The sequence below is a fragment of the Panthera pardus genome, unplaced genomic scaffold, assembly GCF_024362965.1.
Source record: "Panthera pardus isolate Hobbes unplaced genomic scaffold, ASM2436296v1 HiC_scaffold_3, whole genome shotgun sequence".
NCBI classification, from domain to species: Eukaryota; Metazoa; Chordata; class Mammalia; order Carnivora; family Felidae; genus Panthera; species Panthera pardus.
Window position 1 is genome coordinate 46,671,620 of NW_026526876.1, and position 18,699 is coordinate 46,690,318.

At 40.0% G+C, this 18,699-nt stretch overlaps 1 long non-coding RNA gene and 1 pseudogene across 2 annotated transcripts in view; one reads left to right on the forward strand and one right to left on the reverse strand.

Annotated features, from left to right (window-relative positions):
- The window catches only part of LOC109256106 (glyceraldehyde-3-phosphate dehydrogenase-like), a 66,729-nt pseudogene that overhangs the window by 31,746 nt on the left and 16,284 nt on the right, over positions 1–18,699 (forward strand).
- The window catches only part of LOC109256110 (uncharacterized), a 66,653-nt gene that overhangs the window by 27,165 nt on the left and 20,789 nt on the right, over positions 1–18,699 (reverse strand). Inside the window, exon 1 of one of the 2 annotated variants that reach the window (XR_008418792.1) lies at positions 5,370–5,864. The exons of the other annotated variant lie outside the window; for it this stretch is intronic. This is a non-coding gene — a long non-coding RNA (uncharacterized LOC109256110). Of the gene's footprint in view, positions 1–5,369; positions 5,865–18,699 lie in introns of those variants that run through there. 2 annotated transcript variants of the gene reach the window in all.

Consider the following 18,699-nt stretch of genomic DNA (forward strand, 5'->3'; position numbering starts at 1 on the left):
GAAACAGGGGTATTCCTCTTCCATACTTTTGGTCACACTTTGTCACCTGGGTTTCATAGAGTCCCATGCGGAAACTTGAGCACAAGTCTGAATCCAAGATTAATAACTGATTGAGAAAGTGAAAAAAAAGTCCCTGACAGTTTTTAGCTGGCAGCACATAGCTGGCTATGGTGTTCCCCCACTGAAGATAAACAGAGTAACAATAATTAGACAAGGTCACTTCTGTGACTATGGTAGGAAAAAGACAGTAATCATATCCGAACACGGGCAGAATGAGGACGTTAAGCAGCCAGGAAAATAAGCAAATACTCCCCTGTTCTAGCTATGTGAGTGACTCCAGCCCTCTAGGTAAAATTTAGATATCCAATCATGGAATTGTCCCTGCGTCTTGACAGAACACAATCTAAAACAAACCCTCACTTCTCCCCAAATCAATCAGTGTAAGTCCAAATCCTAACAAGACCCTCCCCACTGGTTCTTAACCTAGACACCCCCAGGTGTTCAAGTGTGCATTCTCCCTTGCTGCGGCAAGCTTACAAACCCAAGTTTATTTGACAATAGTTGTATTATCAGTGGCTTTTGCCTGGCAGACCATCTTGATCACTCTGCTCTCATTGCCTACATCCTCCTGAATCTTAAAAACATTCCTATGCAAATTGATGCCTGTGAAATGGCTGGGTTTTAGCTGAAAAAATTTTGTTTTCTGTATTTTCTGAAAATTTGCAATGAACATGGAATATTTTGAAACAAAACTTTTTTTAACATTTATTTTTGAGAGACAGAGAGTGAGCAGGGGAGGGGCAGAGAGAGAGGGAGACACAGAATCTGAAGTGGGTTCCAGGCTCTAAGCTGTCAGCACAGAGCCTGATGCAGGACTCGAACTCGTGAACCGTGAGATTATGACCTGAGATGAAGTTGGACGCTTAACTGACTGAGCCACCCAGGTGCCCCAACATGGAATACTTTTATAATAAAGGAAAGAACTGTACCTTTAAAGTAATAGAACTCTTTTGCCCACTTCTCCACTGGTAGGGAAACTTTCAAAACCCCTATAATTTTCTCCTTGGCTTACACATCAAAATGAAGTACTATACCCTTTATCTTTCTGTCAGTTTTCTATCTCTTCATTTCTCTTCACTTTTTGCTCTTTATATACTTCTTTTCTTGGTTCACACACCTATTTTCACTTCTTTTATTCCATTCTTCCCTATTTTTTTAAATGTGTATTTATTTTGTGAGAGACAGAGAGAGAAGGGAAGGGGCAGAGAGACAGGGAGACAGAGAATACCAAAAGCAGGCTCTGTGCTGACAGAGTTGGCTCTGGCTCAGTCGGCTGAACATCTGACTCTTGGTTTCGGCTCAGGTCATGATCTTGCGGCTTGTGGGTTCCAGCTCCTTGTCAGGTATGTCGGGCTCTGTGCTAACAGCTCAGAGCCTGGAGCCTGCTTTGGATTCTGTGTCTCCCTCTCTCTGCCCCTCCCCCACTCATGTTCTGTCTCTCTCTCTCTCTTTCTCTCCTTCAAAAATAAACATTAAAAAAAACATAATGTTTAAACATTATGTTTAAAAAACATAAATAAAATAAAATAAAATTTAAAAATATTTTAAATAGATTAGAGGAACAAATGTGTTCATTTTTCTTGATCACTAAACTACTCATTATCATTAGCATGTAAGAAATGATGCTAATTATGAAAAGATCTATCTTATCCAATATAATGAGACCTTTATATAATAAACTGTTTTCCTTTACTAAATATATTAATTCCTAAATTTTTAATAAATAAATTTTACTTATTGAGAACTCAATTAACTTCAACCAATGAGATTTTTGAGAGCTCCTACAGCTACATTTAATATTTCAGAGTCATGCGTATCCTTTTTTATGTCTCCCTAAATAAATCGAAGTTGAAGCTCTTGTAACTTATCAGAGCTTTAGTTCTAGAAAATACACTTCCCAGACTAGCTCAAAGGAATGCATAGGAACCAGTTTAGTTTTTAGCACAGAACCCCATACAATATGACCCCCAGAGACAGTTCAATTTTTCATATCTTCATGTTCCTACTAGCATTAGATTTTTTTAATACCAAGAAGCTTACCACTTCTCTCAGTGTGGGGACCCATATGAAAATCTTTGCAAGTTCAAAGAAAGTGAAATTATCGGGGCGCCTGGGTGGCTCAGTCGGTTAAGTGTCCGACTTCGGCTCATGTCATGATCTCAGCGTTCTTGAGTTTGAGCCCCACATTGGGTTCTGTGCTGACAGCTTGGAGCCTGCTTCGGATTCTGTGTCTCCCTCTCTCTCTACCCCTCGCCTGCTCACACACTCTCTCTCTCTCAAATAAACAAACATTAAAAAAAGTTTTTTTAAAAGAAAGTGAAATTATCATAAATAAAAACCTGTGCACACAAGTGGAAAATATTAATAAGATCAATGTGTCCTCTGTATTGTTGCATTTCTGAGGCATATCTTTATTCTGAACAAAAAGTCTAAAAGTTTCTGAGAGCTACAGGAAGAGAAACAAACAAACCAGTTTTGCCTTTTCTTATTAATTAATTGACCATTAATATATCCATTTATACTTAATGTTGTATATAATCAAAGTAAACATTTATCATAGGTTATCTATGTGCCATGTTCTCTTTTAAGAGTTTCATGAGTGGGACGCCTGGGGTGGCTCGGTCGGTTAAGCATCTGACTTCAGTTCAGGTCATGATCTCGTGGTTTGTGAGTTCCAGCACTGTGTGGGGCTCTGTGCTGACAGCTCAGAGCCTGGAGCTGCTTCGGGTTCGGTGTCTCTCTCTTGCTCCTCCCCTACTCGCGCTCTGTGTCTCTCAAATATGAACAAACATTTAAAAAAAAATTTTTTAAAGAGCTTCATGAGTATTAACTTGTTAATTCAGTAAACAACGCTAAGAGATTAATACTAACCTTATCCCTATTTTAATTAAAAAAAATTTTTTTTGAGAGAGTATATGCACATGTGCATGCAAGCTGGGAAAAGACAGCAGGAGATGGAGGGAGAAAATCTCGACTCAGGGCTCCATCTCATGACCCTGAGATCATGTCTTGAGCTGAAATTAAAAGTCAGATGCTTAACTGACTGAGCCACCCAGGTGCCCCTCTTATCCCTATTTTTAGAAAATATGCAAACTGAGCCACAGACAGATTAATAAATTACCAATGTTACTAAGTAAGTGGTAAAGCTAATATTAAACTCCAGAAATCTGGCTCTCATAGCAATAACCTCTCCTCTACAGAATATAATAATAATAAGTATGCTCTCACCCTCTTCCCTGATTCAAGCGATTCCAACCTAAACCAATTGAACACTCCATTCCTGTAATTCCTGTCCTAAACCATGGGAAATGACTGCAAATATTTGGAGTCTGTGTATCCCAGTTGAGAGGGATCCTGACCATACCACCTGTGCCACAAGCTTTCCCTGCAGTTCGTGCCTCTCACCCTCTAGATCTGCCTTGTTTCCAGTTTGAACCCAAGCCTGCTTTTCCAGCCTTTCTATGGGTTCTGTAAGTTCGTCACGTTAACTTCCAATAAACACTCTTCTGCTTGAGTTGCCAGGGTTAGTTTCTGTTTCTTGAACCAAAGAATGCAAATAGATACCATTGGAAGTTAGGGAAATGTCTGTTATTTCTTTAAATTCTCTCTGTTGTGCTAGGGCTGTACCTAGAGGAGGTGCTTAGTCATTGAGAGAGCTGACTCTGGAGCTCAGCTGCCTGAATTTGATCCTATCTCCACCAATTACTAGTTTCCTATCTTAATAATGAGGACAGGGTGCCTGGGTGGCTCAGTCGGTTAAGCATCCAACCCTGGATTTCAGCTCAGGCCATGATCTCAAGGTGGTGAGACGGAGCCCTGTGGTGGACTCCATGCTGGGCACAGAGTGCCAGCTTAGGATCCTCTCCCTCTCCCTCTGCCCCTTCTCAGGTTGTACACACTTTTTCTCTCAAAAGTAAATAAATAAATGGTAATGAAAAAGGAAAAAAAAAAAAAAAACAAACCAATGGGGATAATAATAGTACCTACCTCATAGGGTTGCTGTGAAGATTAAATGAGAGAAACAAAGTGTTTAGAAGGTATCTGCCATATACAAAGCACCCAGTGAAACTTACCTTCTTTTATTATCATCATCTAGATTTCTAGTCTATTAAAATTATTCCAACTATAAATGCAATATACAGTAATAATTTTACTCCACCATCAAAATTTAATTCTCCACATATTAAGATGTTCATTTAATTTAAAAATCTCCAGAGAGAAAGTTCCTGAATAAATCTATATTTATGAAAATATGCACTTTGGGTTCTGCAACAGCCCCTCATTTTAATATATATTCTATCTAGTAAAATAGCTCTTCTTATTTTAACTACTTTTTGAGAGACAATGCTATGAATATATTAATAGGTTAGTTTCTAGAAGGAAACCTTGTAATAAGTCTTCATTCACGCTGAAAAGATAATCTTGAAATCTGTATAGATAAAACTGCTTCATCTTATTTTGTGTAATTAATGAAGTTTTATTTTAAAAAAAAATTTTTTTAAGGTTTATTCACTTTTCAGAGACAGACAAAGTGTGAGTAGGGGAGGGGCAGACAGAGAGGAGACAAATCTGAAGCAGACTCCAGTCTCTGGGCTGTCAGCACAGAGCCCAATGTGGGGCTCAAACTCGCAAACTGCAAGATCATAACCTGAGCTAAGGTGGGACGCTTAAACATTTAACTGACTGAACCACCCAGGCACCCCTTGTCATGTGATTTTTATACATTCTTTCAAATGCCTGATGATACAAAGAAACTTCACTGATTCCCAAAGTAATCTACTCTAACATCATGCAAGATTAGTCCTTACTTGCAAGCATGTACATGAACTAAATTCTTTCAAAACATTGTCATCAAGATGATCAGAAAATGGGGCGCCTGAGTGGCTCAGTCAGTTAAGCTTCTGACTCTTGGTTTCAGCTCAGGTCATGATCTTGCAGTTCGTGAGTTTGAGCCCTGCATCAGGCTCTGTGATGATAGTGTGGAACCTGCTTGGGATTCTCTCTCACTCCTTTCTCTCTGCCCCTACTGTGTGTGCTCTCTCTCTCTCTTTCTCTCTATCTCTCTCAAAATAAATAAATAAACTTAAAAGATGATCAGAAAAGCAAGTTCATGTCTAAAGTTTTGTGGCTTGATATGAATTCCCTTGTGCTAAATTAAAACTAAGCCCATTAATTTTTCAATCTATTTTATATGCCCTCATTGCATGCAATTCCAATAAGTAGACAATGGAGGCAAAAAGTGAAAATTACACAACACAAAATTGGTTCTCAAATATTCCTCCAATAGAGTAAAAATGAGTAAAGCTTACCTCTGGTCAGTATTCATGTGGTGACCAGGGCTAGCAAGAGTACCATGAGACTCTGTGTGGTTGGATCGTTGATTTTTAAATGTCTGGAGTCTTTCAATGGGAAGTGACAGAAACTCCACTGTCTAATTTAAGCAACAAAGAGAATTGTATAGGTTCCCAGAAATGGGAAGACCAATGAACAGGGCCTGCTTTGAGCATAACTGGTTCTAGAGTGCAAATTATGTCATTAGATCTCTCCTACATTTTTCTCTCTGTCTCTCTGTTTTTCTCTGTGTGGCTTCATTTTCAGGCAGGCTTTCTTCATATAGGAGCAAAGATAATCCAGCAAATAGCCCAGGTTTACTGTATTTTCACAGTGAGCAATTCCAAAGAAAAGAGGGGGACTCTTGCTGCCTCCAGATTTACATCAATCTTTGGAAAGAACTTAGATTATGTCACTTGCTCCATCCTGGACCAATTGTGTGTCTAGGGGAATTAAGTACTCTGATTGGGCAGCCTAGGTCATAAGCCCATGTAACTGACAGACCCACCAGAATCGGAATGGGAAAGCAATAGTTTTCAAATAGAAAGGACGGAAGAAAACTCTTCCCCCCACCAAAAAAAGGAACAGATGGGCACGTGCATGAGATTTTCCCCTAGGAGTCAAAACTCTTCATGATCTAGGAGAATAAGTAAAATTCAATGGTTTTAAGAAAAGCACACTTGAGAAAATTGTCTCTTGAAGTGATGGATGGCTTAACTAGAATTTAATAAGGAAAAAAATTCAACCCACAGCATTACTGGAGGTATGTTTGTATTTTTAACTTGTAAGTAAAACTGAAGACACATTTTTATTCATACATCTTCACACAGAGAGGCACATCTTAGAGATGAATATAAGATCTCAAATTATTCTTATCCAAATGTGCCCCAACATTGTACCTAATATTTATTGATCATGATATTCCCATAGCTCTGGGTGCTTCAAATCAGATGTGGACCATACCTCTTTTAAAAAAATATCTTCCTTGTAATATTTTGATACAGCTCTGGAACTTGATCTGATCAAAACACGTTCACTTAAACTTGCATAGTAAATAATCTTTCCTTGTACCTGTCAGAACCTGCCTGACTTCCCACTTCTAATCTTCCCTCTCCCTAAATAAACCTGGCCCCTAAAATAAATCTCAGCTTCTGAAATGCACTCCTGCTTATCACCCAGGAACTTGGCACAAGAAGTTACAAACACTATTTAGACCAGCTCTAACCTCATGCTCCAACAACGGGTTTCTGAATTGTCTCCAAGACCAGACTTTCTGGTAATCAATTCTTGTAATTACACCTTTATCTGTTCCCTGTGCCTGAATCCCTGACTTAGAAATTTGCTGAGAACCATACTCTCTCTAGACCTGAAGGCACTGCCTTGTTCTTATCAGTCCCTGTTCTTATCAGACCAAGGACTGAAGGTAGGCATTATAATCTCAGCCTAAATACCTCGCAGATAGGTGACTCTCACTATTTGGAAATCTACCTGGAGAAGCATTCAACATCTACCATCTGAGACCTTCCAACTTCTTTGTGTTGGGCCCACGCTTTCTTGGATTGTAGCTTGCGGTCTTTTACTCTACCTTCTGGAGGTAAACTTAGTCCCAAGATCCAGAGCTTTATCTGTCCTTTTCAATGCCTTGTCGGTGGGAACCTACATCCAGTTCTTTCCCTTCTTTACACTTCTGAGGAGAATAAGATTATTTCCTGTCCTGCTGCATTTTCTCAATATCCTGAGTTTTATTTCATGAGAAAGTTACTGTTTGAGAAGAGCAATTTAACTGAATGCTGGTAGAGGAAGGCCATTCTGGATTGGAGTAATTTTTTTTTTTTAACATTTATTTATTTTTGAGACAGAGAGAGACAGAGCATGAACGGGGGAGGGGCAGAGAGAGAGGGAGACACAGAATCGGAAGCAGGCTCCAGGCTCTGAGCCATCAGCCCAGAGCCTGACGCGGGGCTCGAACTCACGGACCGCGAGATTGTGACCTGAGCCGAAGTCGGACACTCAACCGACTGAGCCACCCGGGCGCCCCTGGATTGGAGTAATTTTTACACTTCTTTTGTTGCTGCTCACATAAAAATACTTCATCCTTAACTTTCCTTACTGTTCTGAATTTTGTCATTTTTGTCTTTCTTGGTGTTGGACAAGTAACCCTTGCTAGTTCATAGGACTTTGAGTCACAATACTCTGATAGCCTTGGCCTCATGGGTGGTCCTATGACTAGGATCTGGCTAATTAGAGTCCCTCCAGAGTGATTGGTTCAGAGTTTAGGACTGACCAAGGATGGCCAACCAGAGATCTTCCTTAGAATTTGATGTGTACAAGTTTGGAGAGAAAAGTGGGGTAGATATGCTGTGACATAGGCTTGAGCTACTGGGCTATTCCCTACCACATGGAGAAGGGTGAAAAGCACCAAGAGTGAGGATATGAAGTGAGAGAATGAAGCCAAGCCAAATAGAGATGAGATGTACGAGGCAGAAACTTTTGATTTCACACATACTTCTGTTCTTTCCAGTATGTGAGCCAATAAACCTTTTTTTTTTTTTTTTTTGTTCAAGCTGGTTTGAGTTGAATTTTGTCTTTATAATTAATAGTCTGAACTAATAGAACTCTATTTCAAGATATTTACATATCTAACCAAGATCCACCTGCTGGAGATCTGGGGGCTGATCTCTCCCCCATCTTCCCCTTCAAGTTCCAATCCATTTGAAAACAGATTTAGAGAGGATTTCCTTGTAAACTGTGTGGAGGTAAAGTGGCTTTAGCCTGAGGCTAAATTAAGGTCTCTTTCCCAGGTCTCCTCTTAGGTAGGTCTTCCAACTCCATTCTAGAGACAGTGGGGATCTGCACGAAGGATACTTCCTCAGTCAGCAGTGCATAGGGTCATGGCCTGTCTCATAAACCCTGTCGTCAGCAGAGCATATCACCCATAGTTGATGGTATAAGACTCTAGACCCCTTTTTTCAGTCCACTGCTCCTGTTTCAAATGGTTTGTCCTGACGTCACTAATCACAAGTCACTCTTACTTGATGGTATAGAAAAAGATGGTACCCTCACAGAACCCTCAGGAAATCAATTTCTACAAGTCCTTCTTCATGGAATGTGAAGGAGAGTCACCCTGCTTCCTGGGTTCTTATCTCCCTTCCTGTCTTCTTAGCACCTCACCCTAGTTTCTCCCATATTATTCACAGTACCTTACTGACAGAGGTTGGTTTATGGCTCAGAATGGACCAATCAGAACCCATCTGTCAACTTTCTGAATTGAACTCCAACCTCTTATGGCCCACTTCTCAGGTGCAATAGTCCCCTCTTATCCGCAGTTTTGCTTTCCACAGTTCCAGTTACCCACGGTTAACTTGAGGCTCAGAAACGGATGATCCTCCTTCTGACAGAAAACCAGAAGGTCCATAGTAGTGTAACATTACATCACAGTGCCTACATCATTCACTTCACTTGATCTCATCACGTAAGCATGTTATCATCTCACATTATCATGAGAAGAAGGGTGAGTATAGTACAATAAGATATTTTGAGGGGCACCTGATACTTCAGTCAGTTGAGTGGCTGACTCTTGATTTCGGCTCAGGTCATGATCCTAGGGTCGTGGGATTGAGCCGTGCATTGGGCTCAAGCCTGCTTGAGATTCTTGCTCTCTCTCCTTCTGTCCTCCCTGGCTCGCACCTCTCTCACTCTAAAAAAAAAAAAGATACTTTGGGAGAGAGCACATTCACATAACTTTTATTACAGTACATTGTTATAATTGTTCTATTTTATTATTAGTTATTGTTGTTAATCTTTTACTGTGCCTCATTTATAAATTAAACTTTATCATATGTATGTATATACAAGAAAAAATACAGTATATGTAGGGTTCAGTACTATCTGTGGTTTCAGGCATCCATTGGGAGTCTTGGAATGTATCCCCACAGACAAGTAGGTATTACTGTAATGCCATCTTCAAAAAAGCCACTTTCCTTTCTCAAGCCCATCATATAAGCTCTTCCCCTCGATGGAATGCTTTTCCCTGTCATCTCACTTGACTAGCGTTTTGTCTTCCTTAGACCTCAAATGTGACTTCCTCAACTTAAATATTAACTCCTCAGAGAAGTCTTCCCTGGCAGTTCTATTTAAACTAGGATTGGCACTGTGATCTCCATCTCAGCCCCTTTTTTCACAACAAAAAGGAATAACCACTCTTCATCAAGCCTAGCATAAATGTACTCAAGTCTAACTATTTTTTTGGGTCTTCATTTTTATATGAAGTCTCCCATATCACGCAAAACTTACATTAAGTGATTTTTGTATGCTTTTCTCCTGTTACTCTGTCTCTTTGCCAGTTTAAATTGCAGATGCAGCCGGGGACCCTAAGAGGGTCAAGGAAAACTTTCTCGTCCCCTACACTTGAATAAAATAAACATGAAAGAAAGGATTCCCCTTTGCTCTCTTTAGCCTGTAACATGAACATACCTGACATTCCTTGGCCCTCTTTGACTCCCCACAGAGGCCATTGTCAAATGTCATCTCACCCAATCAACAGAAATCTTACTGCAAAAATATTGGTGAGTAATTATTTTTTACTGAAGCTTTCAAGGGAAACAGAGAAGTGGTCTTAATACACCACTAGCAGCATCTTTAAAAAAATTTTTTAATGTTTATTTTTTAAAGAGAGAGACAGAGACAGAGCACCAGCAGGGGAGGGGTAGAGAGAGACGGAGACACAGAATCCAAAGTAGGCTCCAGGCTCTGAGCTGTTAGCACAGAGCCCAAAACGGGTTTTGAACTCACGGAGTGTGAGATCATGACCTGAGCCGAAGTTGCACACTTAACCAAGTGAGCCACTCAGGTGCCCCAGCAGCATCTTGTAAATATTTTCTTGAACATTTTTCTCTCACTGAAGATACTCAAACATTGGCATTACATGTTTCTCTTTTCTCTGTCTCAAATCTATTCAACTTCCCTCCCTGTCTTTGATACTCTCACTTCTCCTCTTCCTCTTTCTTCCCCAAGATCTTCCTCTTTAGGTCTCGTTCCCTTCCTAAAGTGGAACACATGGTCTTCTTCCGGCTTCTTCAGTTCAGATCCCCACCTCCTTAGCTGGTACTCTGAAGAAAGGCTTTTCTCATGATACACCATTAATAGAAGATGAGAGAGGAAAAGGGATACAATCATTTTCTTTTCTTCATATTCCTTCTGTTTGAAATTGCACAAGGGGGGAAATTATTTGAGTGTGTGGTACAGCACAGAATATACCAAAATTTGAAGGCTGCAAGGACAATCCTTTGTACCTAGACAGAGTGTCTGTTGGGGCACTAAAATAATGAAGTGATTTGCCTTGGCTTGTATACTTCATTAGTGCCAGAATGGTAGTTTTGTCACTAACAGCTCAACTTGTTAAGCCTTCTCTGTATAAGTTCTAAAAGACTGCATCGTGAATGCTCTCTGTGTGACTTTTAACCCACTCATGCTCTCTCACTTAAGGTGTCTTTTATTCTCTATCATATGCAGCCCCTTTTGATTACAAAAAAAATGTACTGCTTAATCTTGCTTTGAATGAGTAAGTGCTCAAGATGCAATAGTCTTCCGGCAGGTCTTCCTTCCTTTGTCACTGGGGGCTGTTATATGAATGTGGGTCTAAGGACACTGAAGAAATTTTCAGCATTGCACCATATACGCAAATGTTCAATGTCCAACCAAATGGCTCATTCTATATGGGACAAAAATAGATGGAAATGTGTTATTTGTGATTCAGCTTGGCTTGCGGTTTTGACTTAGCAACTGATTTCATTTTTATATCCTGCTCTGTTCTCTACAGTGACTTAAAAATGTAGTGTAGAAACTTAAAAAAAAAAAGTATCTGTTATTCTCAGTGGCCCCAAATGGATCTTTAAAAGAGCCTAAAAGCAAAATAGAATGCAATTCACTGTAGATCCATCTGCTTTCAGGTGTTTTGGAGGGGGGCGGGGAGAGCATGTTAAAGAATCGTACTGCTTTCTCACTGGTTATAAAAGCAATATATGTTTGTGGTGACTATAGCATAATGTATAAAGAAGTTGAATCACCATGTTGTACACCTGAAATTAATGTAATATTGCATGTCAGTTATACTCAGTTTAAAAAACTTTTTTTAAGTTACTATTAGACAACTGCATAATTTAAAACAATTTTAATTCTAGCATAATTAACATACAATGCTATATTCATTTCAGGTGTACAATATGGTGATTCAACAATTCTATACATTACTCAGTGCTCATCACAATAAGTGTACTCTGAATCCCCTTTGCCTAGAAAATATGAATGAATGAATAAGGAACAAGTCAATACATTCAAAATACATTGTATATCTCAAGTGAAGCACTATATAAAATGTTGGAAGCTCTTGAAAGTATACATATATGAAATAAAACTCAATTTATGACTATTTTTGTATACTATCATTAATATACATTATTGTTACCATAAATCCAACTTTAACTCCACAGCTAGGCAATTGTGGCAGACTGTTACATTAGTGGCCCTCATAAACTGTATATTTTGGCATAGTCTTGTGTCATCTTGTGTCATGTACTGTCACATCAGCTCAGCTTGGCCATGTGGTTTAGATTGACCAACGTGGTACAAACAGAAGATTGGAGCTCTGAACCACTATGTATAGAAGTCCAGCAACTCTGTTGCAGCATCCACGGGGAAAAACAAGGATGCTCAGTTAGCCCCCAGATGTCTCAGCCATCTCAGGTGAGGCTCCACACATGAAGGAAGAAGCCATTTTAACATTGCAGCCCTATCAGACACCACAGGGAACAGAACAGCCATCTGTGCCCAGCTCTAATTGCAGAATAAGTCAGAACAAAAATTTGTTATTTTGCTTAAGTCTTTATGTTTTGGGGTAATCTTATGCAGCAACAGATAACTGAATCAGCAATATAATTGTTTTATAAGCAAATAGTTGTTTAAGTGCGTTTTCATTTATACTAATTCATTTGCTCACCTTTAAAAGCCTGTATCCTAGTTCCTTCTTATAGAATATTTTTTCTTCTTCATGAAATAGATCCATTTGAAGATTTAAAGAAAGCAAGATATGTTTGCTGTGGAAATTTTTAAAAGAAATGAAATAAAAATCATCAGTAAAAAAATATCATCAATAATGCCAAAACCTGAAGATAATCACTACTAACGTTTTGGGATATTTTCTTTCAGTATTTTTTCTATAAGGATGGCCAGTTTCAAGGGCATGGGACCTGTGCAGGACTCATTCAGAAGCGCCTTACCTTTGGTTTAAGGCTTTACTACTGCTATCTTGGAATTATTAATAATTTTTTTAGTGTTTATTTATTTCAAGAAGGGGGAGGGGCAGAGAGAAAGAGGGACAAAGAGAACCCCAAGAGGACGCCATGCTGTCAGTGCAGAACCCCACATGGGGCTCGATTTCAGGAATGTGAGATCAGGTCTTTTCTAAATAACAGTAATTCACTATAGCTGCACTTTCTGTTTCGTGGAGGAAAGTTTTATTAATTATAAGGGAAAGGGAATATATGGAACTAAACAATTATAGTAAACATAAAGAGGAGAAGTACAGAGAAGAACAAAAAAGGGTTAGTACATTAAATCAGGGACTCAGGGGCGCCTGGGTGGCTCAGTCGGCTGGGTGTCCAACTTCGGCTCAGGTCATGATCTCACAGTTCGTGGGTTCAAGCCCCACATCAGGCTCTGTGTTGACAGTCCAGAGCCTGGAGCCTGCTTCAGATTCTGTGTCTTCCTCTCTCTCTGTCCCTCCCCTGCTCGTACTCTGTCTCTCTCTCTCTCTCTCTCTCTCTCTCTCTCTCTCTCTCTCTCAAAAATAAATAAACATTAAATCAGGGACTCACAACATCCAACCTTCTGGCTGGGGAAGCCCTGCAGATAACAGCCCAGTTGGAGTCCCAATTGAGGGTCCTGGGCAGAGCATCCTCCCCTCAGGTGAGGCTTCTAACTAACTATTCCTGACAGGGCAACATTACCTTGTGTGTGATCTGTGGTTAGTCATTAAGTTTGCCTAAGTGCCATCCTGAGAATCTGGGTGTTTTTCTCTGTTTCTCTTATCACATCTCACAATCTTAGGATCCTGGGTGTCTGCATATTTCTCTTCCCTCCCTGATCCATTCCAGCGGGCCAGCCTGGTTTGGTTTAAGGAGGCAAGTTAATTCCTCTTGGTGTCAGGAACAGAAGAGCCAATTCTGATCCTGAGGCCAGATACGGAGCAGAAGCCAACTAAGCCTTCCATGAGTGTGTATGTGCAACTCTGGCAGAAATGCATGACAAGCCACACAAACAGAACAAGGTCCCGAGCCAAAATCAACAGTCAGACACTCAACTGACTGAGCCACCCAGGCACCCTGAAATTATTAACAATTTTTGGACAAGAGGTCCTGCATTTTCATTTTGCACTGGGCCCTGCAAATTGTGTAGCCAGTTCTGTTTACAGACATTCTTATATACACGTCTATGAATTATATGCATATATGTTTATAATCTATGTCATTAAAGCTCCAAAATTCTTCTTAAATGTTATTTTAAATACTCGCATAATATTTCATCATATGGAAACAATCATGTATTTAATTATGTTTCTATTTTTTTTATATTTATTTATTTTTGAGAGACAGAGAGACAGAGCACGAGCAGGGGAGGGGCAGAGAGAGATGAAGACACAGAATCTGAGGCAGGCTCCAGGCTCTGAGCTGTCATGGGGCTTGAACTCACAAGCTGTGAGATCATGACCTGAGCTGAAGTCGGACACTTAACCGACTGAGCCACCTAGGTGCCCCTATGTTTCTGTTTTGGCACCTAGATTGTATAAAGTTTTATACTGTTATGATGAGGATGTCTTTTTATATTATTTTAAAGATCTATTTCTAATTATTTCCTTAACATAACATCCCAGAAATAAAACTGAAGGGATAAAGGTATTTGAATACTGCTGGAACCTTGTATTTAAATTGCCAAAAAGCTTTCCAGAAAGATTACTATTACCAGCAGAGTATAAGAAACTCCTTCTTCATACCCTTAGCAGCAGAGAATATTCTAATTAAAAAGTATTTGGTAACTGAATACATTAAAATATTATCCAGTTAATTTGCATTTCTTTGACTACCAATAAAGGAAGCTTTTAAAATATATGTTTACTAGTAGTTTTTATTTCTTCTTGGAATTGCCTAAGATGCAAACTTCTCAACATGTTTTTTAAAATTTTTTTTTAATGTTTATTTATTTTGGAGAGAGAGCACAAGTGGGGGAGGGGCAGAGAGAGAGGGAGACACAGAATCCAAAGCAGGTTCCAGGCTCCGAGTTGTCAGAACAGAGCCCAATGTGGGGCTCAAACTCACGAACCCTGAGATCATGACCTGAGCCAAAGCCAGCCGCTTAACCGACTGAGACACCCAGGCGCCCCCCACACATGGTTTTTAAGGCCCTTTGTGTCCACCAGTCTAGCTTTATCTTATCTATTCCCTTCCTTCTCACCCACCCCATTCTATTCTAATTTCCGGCCATACTGAATTGTATTCAGTTTCTAGAAGTTGTCATGCTTTCTCTTGTTTCTGGACCTTTAAACATTCTACATACATACTGTTGTGGATATATGCCTATATCCCTGTTTGGTTAACTTCTACTTGTCCTTCAGCTCTCAGCTTAAATATTCCTTTCTTTGAGAGCTTTCCTTGACCGTCAAATTAGGTTGGGTGCTCCCAAATCACTCTGCTCTTCTTCTTTTTCTCCTCCTCCTCCTTATTTTTAGTAAAATTTTTATTTTGGGATAATTTTATATTTTCAGAAGAGTTGCAAAGATAGTACAGAATTCCCATATATCCTTTACCAAACTTCCCCTAATATTAACATGTTCATAACTGTGGCACATTTGTCAAAACTAAAACTGAACATAGATATGCTGCTATTACCTATACTATACTCTTTATTTGGATTTCACTAATTTTTCCACTAATGTCCTTTTTCTGTTTCAGGATCCAGTCTAGGATAATACACTGCATTTAATCATGTCTCTTCACTCCCCTGTACTTCTTATGTTTTATTCTAGTTGCCTCCCCTTCTAGTATATAAGCTCTGTGACAGCAGGGACTACGTACTTTTCACCATTGCATCCCTAGTTCTTACAGTACCCATAATAAGCAGGTGGTGTATGTGATGGCATATAAGGCAAGATTTTTAAAAAGCATCTCTCAAAAAGGAGAGATCACCTTCCATTTCATTTACAAAAACTCTTATGGTACATTTTCTCAATTATTTTATTTAGAACAAAATAACATTCAAAGGACACATATTAGCCTGAAATGACCTCAGTGAATGCCTGGAGGCTTGTGGAGATCATCTGTTGGAATCAGTGAAAATGGAGGCAAAGACATTGAAAAACATTTAGATACGTGCATTTTAGGGGTTGTGACCTCACAGTTGTAAGGGCTGGATGTCCTTATAAACAAGGCTTTTAAAAAGAGATGGGGGGGGGGGGAAGAAAGGAGATGGAGACAGAGGGAGAAAGGCTTATAAAATTCACTTCATAATTTTTTTTAGTGTTTATTTTTGAGAGAGAGAGAGAGAGAGACAGCACAAGTGGGGTAGGGGCAGGGAGAAAGGGAGACACAAAATCTGAAGCAGGCTTCAGTGTCTAAGCTGTCAGCACAGGGCTGGACACAGGGTTTGAACTCATGAGCTGTGAGATCATGACCTGAGCTGAAGTCGGCCGCTCAACTGACTGAGCCACTCAGGGGCCCCCATAAAAGTTCACTTTAAAAAGCCATTCATTGGGGTGCCTGGGTGGCTCAATCGGTTAAGCATGCGGCTGAGGCTCAGGTCATGATCTCAGGGTTCATGAGTTTGGGCCCCACATCGGGCTCTGTGCTGACAGCTCGGAGCCTGGAATTTGCTTTGGATTCTGTGTCTCCCTCTCTCTCTCTGCCCCTCCCCTACTCACTCTGCCTCTCTCTCTCTCAAAAGTAATAAACACTAAAAAAAAAAAAAATGTTTTTTTAAGCCATTCAGGGGAGGAAGTGAAGTACATCCCTAGTCAAAGCTATTGTCTCTTGCCTGGAATTGCTACCACAGCTTCCTAAATGGTGTTTCTGAACGCTCTCTCTCTTTTTTTTTTTTTTTAACGTTTTTTTGTTTATTTTTGAGACAGAGAGAGACAGAGCATGAACGGGGGAGGGTCAGAGAGAGAGACACACAGAATCTGAAACAGGCTCCAGGCTCTGAGCTGTTAGCACAGAGCCTGACGCGGGGCTCGAACTCACGGACTGTGAGATTATGACCTGAGCCGAAGTCGGCCGCTTAACCAACTGAGCCACCCAGGCACCCCTGAACGCTCTCTTATCCATCTACAATATTCTCTCCATCAACATCGAGTGATTTTTTTTTTTCCAAAATTCAAGTCTCCTACTTAAAAAATTACAATAGGGGGCACCTGGCTGACCTAGCCATTAGAGCCTGCAACTCTAGATCTCAGAGTTGTGACTTTGAGCTCCAAGTTGGGAGTAGAGTTTACTTAACAAACGAACAAACAAACACACTTGCAATGATTTTCCAACTGGTCTTAGAAAAAAGACCAAAATCCTTAACAACCAATAAATTCTTGAGTGCTCACTCTTCTGCTTACTCTTCCCCCCAAACCCCCACCCCAGCCTACACATCTCAGCCTAAGCCTCACTTCCCATGTCTATCCTCCAGGTACATACTTTCAGCACTCAGCTGAGTTTTTCTTAATGGCCTGTGTTAAGGTTATAATTGTAATTACAAACTCCATGAGGCCCAGCTCAATTTTTGCTCACTTTTGTATCTCCAACAGCTAGCAAAGTCCCTGGCTTAAGTAATTTCTAAGCACCTGTAATTAGCTGAAAAAAATGAAGGAGTCCTTTCAGCAAGGGTGAATTATCTACCTAGTGGTCTAATGGGGTAACCTTTAGTATTTGTACTTTTCGGTTTCTGGGCACCCAAACATTACTTTGAGTCCTGACATCATGAGACTTGACCATCTAACCTGGTTAAGACCATTGAGCTCTACAGCTCTGAAATCAAACACATGTCCAACTTAATTGAAGTTTTACTTGGAGATCCTCATTTTTATTTTTTTTAACATTTAAAAAAAGCTTGTTATTTATTTATTTATTTTTGAGGAGGGGAGGGGCAGAGAGAGAAGGGGGGAGAGAGGGGGAGAGAGAGAGAGAGAGAGAGAGAGAGAGAGAGAGAGAGAGAGAAACCCAAGCAGGCTCCACACTGTCAGTGCAAAGCCTGATGTGGGTTTGAACCCACCAACCATAAGATCATGACCTGAGCTGAAATCAAGTGTTGCATGCTTAACCGACTGAGCCACCCAGGTGCCCTGGAGATCCTCATTTTTAATATCAAACCACTCATCAATAATTGACATCTTCTGTCTGATTCTCTGAAGTCTTCCATCTCCACTTAATTTAATTTCAACATAATATTTACCACATGAGAATTCTTCCCCAAGCTCTCTTGGCCGAGTCCTTTTGTAGTTTTTCCAAGTTCCTCCCCTGGTTAAGGACACTTCAGGTACTCTACTTGGAGATGAGGGCTTACTTTCCAGTATTTGTATCTGGCACAAAGAGGGAACATAAAACTGTGCAGCATGCACTGAAATATTCTCAGAGAATAAAGTATTCCTTCTCTGTATCTTATTCAGTTTTGTAGCTCATGTACTTCTTACAGGAGTGAAGAATAATTGGGAGTTATGGGTAACTGTATCTCAGTTCTATAGATGGAACTGTCAGCTCTATGTTGTGTGTACTTCATGTAATATGTTTGTGAAGCAAAACTGAGTTAACAGCAATTGTATCTCCCATGCATGGATACAAATGCTCTGTGCAACGGGTCCTGTCTATAATTTGTGTGGAGAAATTTATTTTAAGAAGTTGTGTCTTGTGGTTGCTAGAGGGGAGAGTGGTGGATGTAATAGGTGAAGGGGATTACGAGGTACAAACTTCCAGGTATGAAATAAATAAGTCATAGGGATGAAAATCACAGCATATGGAATATAATCAATAATATTGTAGTAGCTATGTACGGTGATAGATGTAACTACACTTACCATGGTAGAGCATTGTGTAATATATAGAATTTGTCAAATCACTATGTTATACACCAGAAACTAACATAATATCAACTACACTTCAATTATAAAATTAGGGGCACCTGGGTGGCTCAGTTGGTTAAACATCCAACTTTGGCTCAGGTCATGATCTCGCGGTTCGTGAGTTTGAGCCCCATGTGGGGCTCTGTGCTGACAGCTCAGAGCCT